This window comes from Phoca vitulina, unplaced genomic scaffold (assembly GCF_004348235.1).
Source record: "Phoca vitulina isolate PV1807 unplaced genomic scaffold, GSC_HSeal_1.0 scaffold81, whole genome shotgun sequence".
NCBI classification, from domain to species: domain Eukaryota; kingdom Metazoa; phylum Chordata; class Mammalia; order Carnivora; family Phocidae; genus Phoca; species Phoca vitulina.
This window is the reverse complement of record NW_022589784.1, coordinates 405,228-411,227: the sequence shown is the minus strand read 5'-3', so window position 1 is coordinate 411,227 and position 6,000 is coordinate 405,228.

Genomic DNA, 6,000 nt, shown 5'->3' with positions numbered 1-6,000 from the left:
CGTCTGTTTACACCTTTAGCTGCTACCGGTTGTTGTTCCCGTACTGACCGTGGACCCTCCTTACGGGTTAGGGTTATTGTCACAGTCTGTCTTGTGTTTTTAAGAATATATGCGGTAGGCATGTAAATATATAGTCATTTATAATAACTATGTGTTGTTTAACTTGTCTTCTTTTGTTTCTGAGAACACACACACGCACGCGGGCGAGCGGGGAAGGGCAGAGGCGGAGGGAGAAGCAGGCTCCCCGCTGAGCAGGGAGCCCCACGTGGGGCTCGATCCCACGACCCTGAGATCACGACCTGAGAGGAAACCAAGAGCCAGACGCTTAACTCACTGAGCCACCCAGGCGCCCCTTATTTATCTTAATAACATTTTATTTAGCTTAATAAACTACAATACATAGTATATAATCATATCCATTACATGTTGTATACATTATTTTACACACCATTTATTATTTATTTTTTTATTTTTTTATTTTTTTTTTCTTCTCTTTTTTCTTTCTTCATTTTCACACCATTTATTATTTAATATGTATATTTTAGCCCTTTCTATGGCAGGCACACACCCTTCTGGGACTCGAGGGGCAAATAGTCTTTCACCAGTTCCTTGTGTGTCTTCTGACTTTGCGGTTCAATATATTCTCAGCCGAAATGAGAGGAGGCCAAGGGCAATCTCACAGATCTGGGATGGGCGCTCACACTGGCTGTGTGAGCTCAGGTGAGTCACCCGGCCTCTCTGAGCCTTGGCGGGCGGGGAACACGGCCCCTGGGGCTGGAGGCCACTAGCGCCCCACCCGCCCAGCAAAGCCCAAGTCTGGAGAGAATGGATTATTTATTAGGGTCGCAGCCTCGGGGCCAAGGGCAGGGAGGCCCAGGGTGTGGGCATAAGGAGGGCCAAGGATGGAGGCACCAAGGTGTGGGAGGTGCGGGGAGTGATGGTCGGGGCTGGGATCCCGGGAGGTCACGGCACCCACCCCCCAGGCTTGTCTGCTCTGACAGGGAGTCGAGAACAGGCTGGGAAAGAGGGCCGCTCCAGTGAAGCCATTGGGGCTCCTGCCGCAAGGCCCTGGGCAGAAGGAGGCCGTGCCAGGAGCCAGGCCGTTACAGACGAAGAGGGTGCCCCCGTTTCCCTGAGCCAGGACACCTCCAGGCCCAGCTCCCCTACTCCACTCCCACCCCAGAACCACTGACCTGGCTGCTGCTCTGACAACTTGAGTCTTCCTGCTGCAATCCACAAATCTTGTTCCAACCCCGGGCCCCCTGTCTCTGCATGCTTACCCCCACCTTTTCCTGATTGACTCCTACTTGAAGTTTGGGTCCCAGATGCCTCCAGGAATTTCCTGATGCTTCTAGGCTGGGTCAGGCGCATGCCACCCAAGGCAATCACGACGTCCCGTGTACACCTGTTTTGTTGGTTTGTGGGGTTTGGTGCCCCGGGTGGGACGCAAACCCACAATCCCTGGCTGAGGGTGCACAGCTCTACCCTGAGGCACGTCTGACTCCCCCCACCCATGGGGTCTCAGAGCTCCAAAAGGGCAGGCCCTGCTCTGTCCTGTTCCTCACGGTCTCCAGCGACCCCACAGCACTGGACACGTGGTGTTTAATAAATACCGTTTCTCACGCTGTTAAAACGCTCGAATGTTTGAGCCATCTAATTCCAATTCCACACTCGACCCTGGGGTCTCATCCCGGACCAGCTTTCTTCCAGCGTGAGGAGGCCCGCCAGATCTGGGCACGGCCTGTCGCTGGCAGACACCGGCCCGGTGGGCGAGGACGCCAGCCCACACACTGTTGGGGCGCCCCGGTCCGATGGGGTCACGGTGGCATGGAGGACGCTGGGAGGCGGGAGGGGTGTCCCCCACCCCACCACCTGGCAGCCGGTGCCCACTCCCCCACGGGCGGTCTGCAGGGCAGTGGTACCACGCCCCTGTGGAGGATAGCATCACGGTCCAGTGGACGGGGAAACCAAGTCAGGAGAGGGCAGAACTGGGGCCCAGCCGGAGCCAGAGCTTCAGCAACACGAACTTCAGTCTGTAGAGAGATTCGGGTTCCAATCCCAGCTTGGACAGTAACTGCCACGGATCCTGGCCACGGGGTTTCTCCACCACAGAAGGTGAATCATCAGTCCATCCCGGGACTGAGAACCTGTTCTGAACTCAGGTCTAGGGAATCAATACTCGGGAACCAGGGGAGGGTGGGAAAGGGAAGGGGGCTTTATTCGGGAAGCGGGCAACCCGGGAAGAGGCCCCAAAAGCCACCTTTGTTGAGGGAGGGGGGCTGCACGCAGCAGGCGCGAGCCGGGGCGGGCCGTCGTGTGCCGGTGGGCACGACCCTGACCGGACCCGCTGGCATCCCGGGAAGCGGTTTCCGAATGCAGGCGGGCAAAGTCGGGCCTTCACTCCTCAAGGCCGGGGGTCGGCAGAGCTCAAGCGGGTTAGCTCTGCTACGACCAGGGACTTGGGTCCGCAAGCAGGGAGCGCGCAGGATGACAGTGGGTGTTGATACCGGTCCCCGCCGGCCGCGGGGTGAGCCAGCGCCGAAGGGGGGGCCTGCCCGGGAGATGCAGCCACACAGGAAGGCACCATTCCCCCAGAGCAACCGTAAAAATGTCACAACCGTGGCCGCCGGCGTTGGTAAAGATGTGGGGATGTGGGCAGTCTCTAATTCTGCTGGGGGGGCCCGACGGCCCCACTGGTGTGTCTGCCCTGGAGAGGCTTTGTAAGGCTCGACGTGCAGAAGAGTTCACTGCGGCCCTGTCAGACTGCGGACATCTGGAACAGGTGTCCCGCCGCAGAAGGCTGGCTAGCTGGGCCCCCCACGGGCTCCCCTCTCCCGTAGCGCCCCCCTCGTGTCGCCACTGTCCCCACCTGCAGGAGCAGGTCCTTCCGGGGCACGGCCTCTGCTGTGGCTCCCGGTGGAGACCGGCATTCCCCAGCAGCAACGCCGGAGGGGGGGACCCCTGACCTTCCGCACCCACCCCGGGACCGGGCGGCTGGATGCCCTTCTGCGTCCAGGTGAGGAGATGGAGGAGACCCTTCCGCTGTCCGGAGTCCCCCCACCTCCCTCCTCCCCCTCACCGACTGACCACAGTCCCAGAAGCAGGAAATGAGCAAGGATCCAGCTCCCCCCGCCCCGCCGAGAAGCGAGTCCCCTGAGCCTGAATGGAGGCCAGCAAGGCTCCGACGTCCCCTCGCCGCTGGGGGTGGGGGGCACGCCTCAGTCCCAGCCCCATCCCTGGGAAGACCCCGGGCCTCCCCTCCCCACCAGGCCCAGGACCATTCCGGCAGGTCTGGCTGTGTGGCTGGGCCCGTGGCTTTCCCTCTCTGAGTCCAGGGGAGCGGGGGCTGGGGCCTTCTGGTCCCTCCCACCTGGGCCTCCCTCCTGAAGCTGGACCCCCAGCCCAGACTGGGATGCCTGGCGGGGGGTGGGCACTCGCTGGCCCTGGAGGTCACCCGCAAGCCAGCCAGCAGGGCCAGGAGTCTGCGTGTGGGCCTGACGGGGTGGGCTGGGACGGCTGGGGAGTTGGCAGCTGCCCCTACCCAGGCGCACCCCCTCCCCCAGGCATGGCACCAGCCCCTCCCAGCGGGACAACAGGACGCTGCCCAAGGCCTCCACCACCAGCTGCTCCCAGGGCCTGCCTGGACCCCTCCAACTGCCCTGCCCCGTGCCTCAGTTTCCCCCTCTGTAAAATGAGCCCCCGCTCCAGGGGTGGGTGAGGGTGGGTGATAGTCACTGTTGCTAAGACCCAGCACATGACACCCAACACGGTGGTGAGATCGTTAACGCCACTCATAATGCCAGCTTCGGCCTCAGTTTCCCCAGCCTGAGTGCTGGGCCCCTGGAGGCGGCAGGCCCGGGAGGGAGTCCTGCTGGCTCTGGGCTGTGTGCTTCACTACTTTTTACTTTTCTCGCCGTTTCGTGGGGGTGTGAGTCACCCATTTCAAGAGTGCACTGCAGGGGCGTTTAGGGCCTTCACAGAGCCCTACAACCACCACCATGTTAGTTTTAAAACACCCCAGCACCCCAAAAAGAAACCTCCTGACCATTAGTGGCCCCTCCCCCACCCCGGCCCCTTCCCGTCTGTGGATGAGCCTGGTTTGGACGTGTCACGCATGTGGACTCACACCCCGCGTGGCCTTCTGTGACCAGCTCTTCGAGGAGCATCCTACAGGAGTTTTTATCTGGGAACCTGGGTGCGTCCTCACCTGCCCTCAGTTTATGTATCTGTGAAGTGGGTAGGAGCGGCCGTGGAGTCCCCAGAGCTGGGGGGGGCAGTGCGGAAGTGGCCTCCCCTCCCCCATCTCTCAGCAGGGTCTTCGGAGGTCTGAGACATCCAGGACCCGGCAAGAGATAGGGACCAAGGGGAGAGAAAGGCAAGATTGGGTATTCGGAATATATAAAGAACTCTTAGGCCTAACAACAGAAAGACAAATGGTCCAGTCTCAAAACGGGCAAAGAAGCTGAGTGGACACTCCCCAAAGACAGGATGAAGATGGCCAACACGCCATGAAACGATGCTGGAAATCGTGAGTCGCTGGGGAAGTGCAGACGGGCCAGAGGCACCGCTCCATGCCCACTAGGACAGCTCCAAGGAAAGATCCCGGAACCTGAGGGTGTGGGGAAATCGGAGCCTGCGGGCACTGCTGGGGGGTGCGAGCCGGGGCGCGCTGAGGGAAACGGTCTGGCTGTTCCTCAGAAAGTCCTGCAGAGAGTCGCACTCCTGAGCAGGTGCATGCCCAGCGACACAGATAAATATGCACCACAATGTTCGCAGCAGTCAGAAGAACGTCTGTAAACTTGTGAACAGATACACACTCGGTCCACCACATGCGGGAGTGAGCAGGAGCGAGGGGCCCACATGCACGGCCCCGGGGATGGACCCTGAGCCCACGATGCTCAGGGAGGGAGCCAGACACGGAACGCCACATGGGGTGTGAGTCCACGTGGGTGACACGTCCAGAACAGGCTCATCCACGGACGGGAAGGGGGCCCGTGGGGGCTGGGGGCTGGGGGAGGGGCTGGGGGTGACAGCTGATGGGAATGGGGTTTATTTGGAGTGATGGAATGTTCTGGAATTAGACTGTGGTGATGGTTGCACAACTCTGTGAAGATATTAAAAAACCATTGCATGGCACAGTTTAAAACAGCTCATTTTTTAAAAAGATTTTATTTATTTATTTGAGAGTGAGAGAAAGAGAGAGAGCGTGAGTGCAAGAGCAGGGGGGAGGGGCAGAGGGAGAAGCAGGCTCCCCGTGGAGCAGGGAGCCCGATGCGGGACTCGATCCCAGGACCCTGAGATCATGACCTGAGCCGAAGGCAGACGCTTATCCAACGGAGCCACCCAGGCGTCCCTTAAAACAGCTAATTTTTTTAAATGGGATTTATTTCCAAGGTGAGACTGAGAGGTTGGGAAGGGTGGTGGTCCCCCCATGCCTCGGGGACGCCAGTGTGTGTCTGGGGCTGTGGGGGGCTCTTCCAGGGTGCTCTTCCCTCCCACGGGCAGCTCCGGGGTGGTTTGGGGAGTGGGAGTCAGGGTGGAATGCTGGGGTCCTGGGGGCTTGGGCCTGGTCCTCACCGAGCCTCATGGTGCAGTGTCTCTTTGTGTCCCTCGGGCCTCTGCCTCAGTCCAGTGCCCTCATGCCTGCTTCCCCTCCTGATCCCGCCCGTCCACCCTTTCCTCTCCCATGGACCAGGAGAAAGGACTGGCTCTGGAGACCCAGCTCCATCCCTTCCCACTTGGGTGACCTCAGGGTCCCTGCTCACACCTGCTGCCTCATCAATCCCTCAAGAGCTGTGGTGAGTGAATTAATATGGGCACGTTTTTGAGCAGCACCCAGTGTGCTCAACCCCTCTTTCCTGCTCTAAACTCCCCCATGGCTCTCTAGTGTCCCAGACTCAAGTCCAGGCTCCCCAGCTGGGCAATGTGCCACCACAGCCCGGCCCTGCCCCCCCCCCATCACCAGGGATCCCTCACCTGGAGGAAGGACCTCCATCCCTG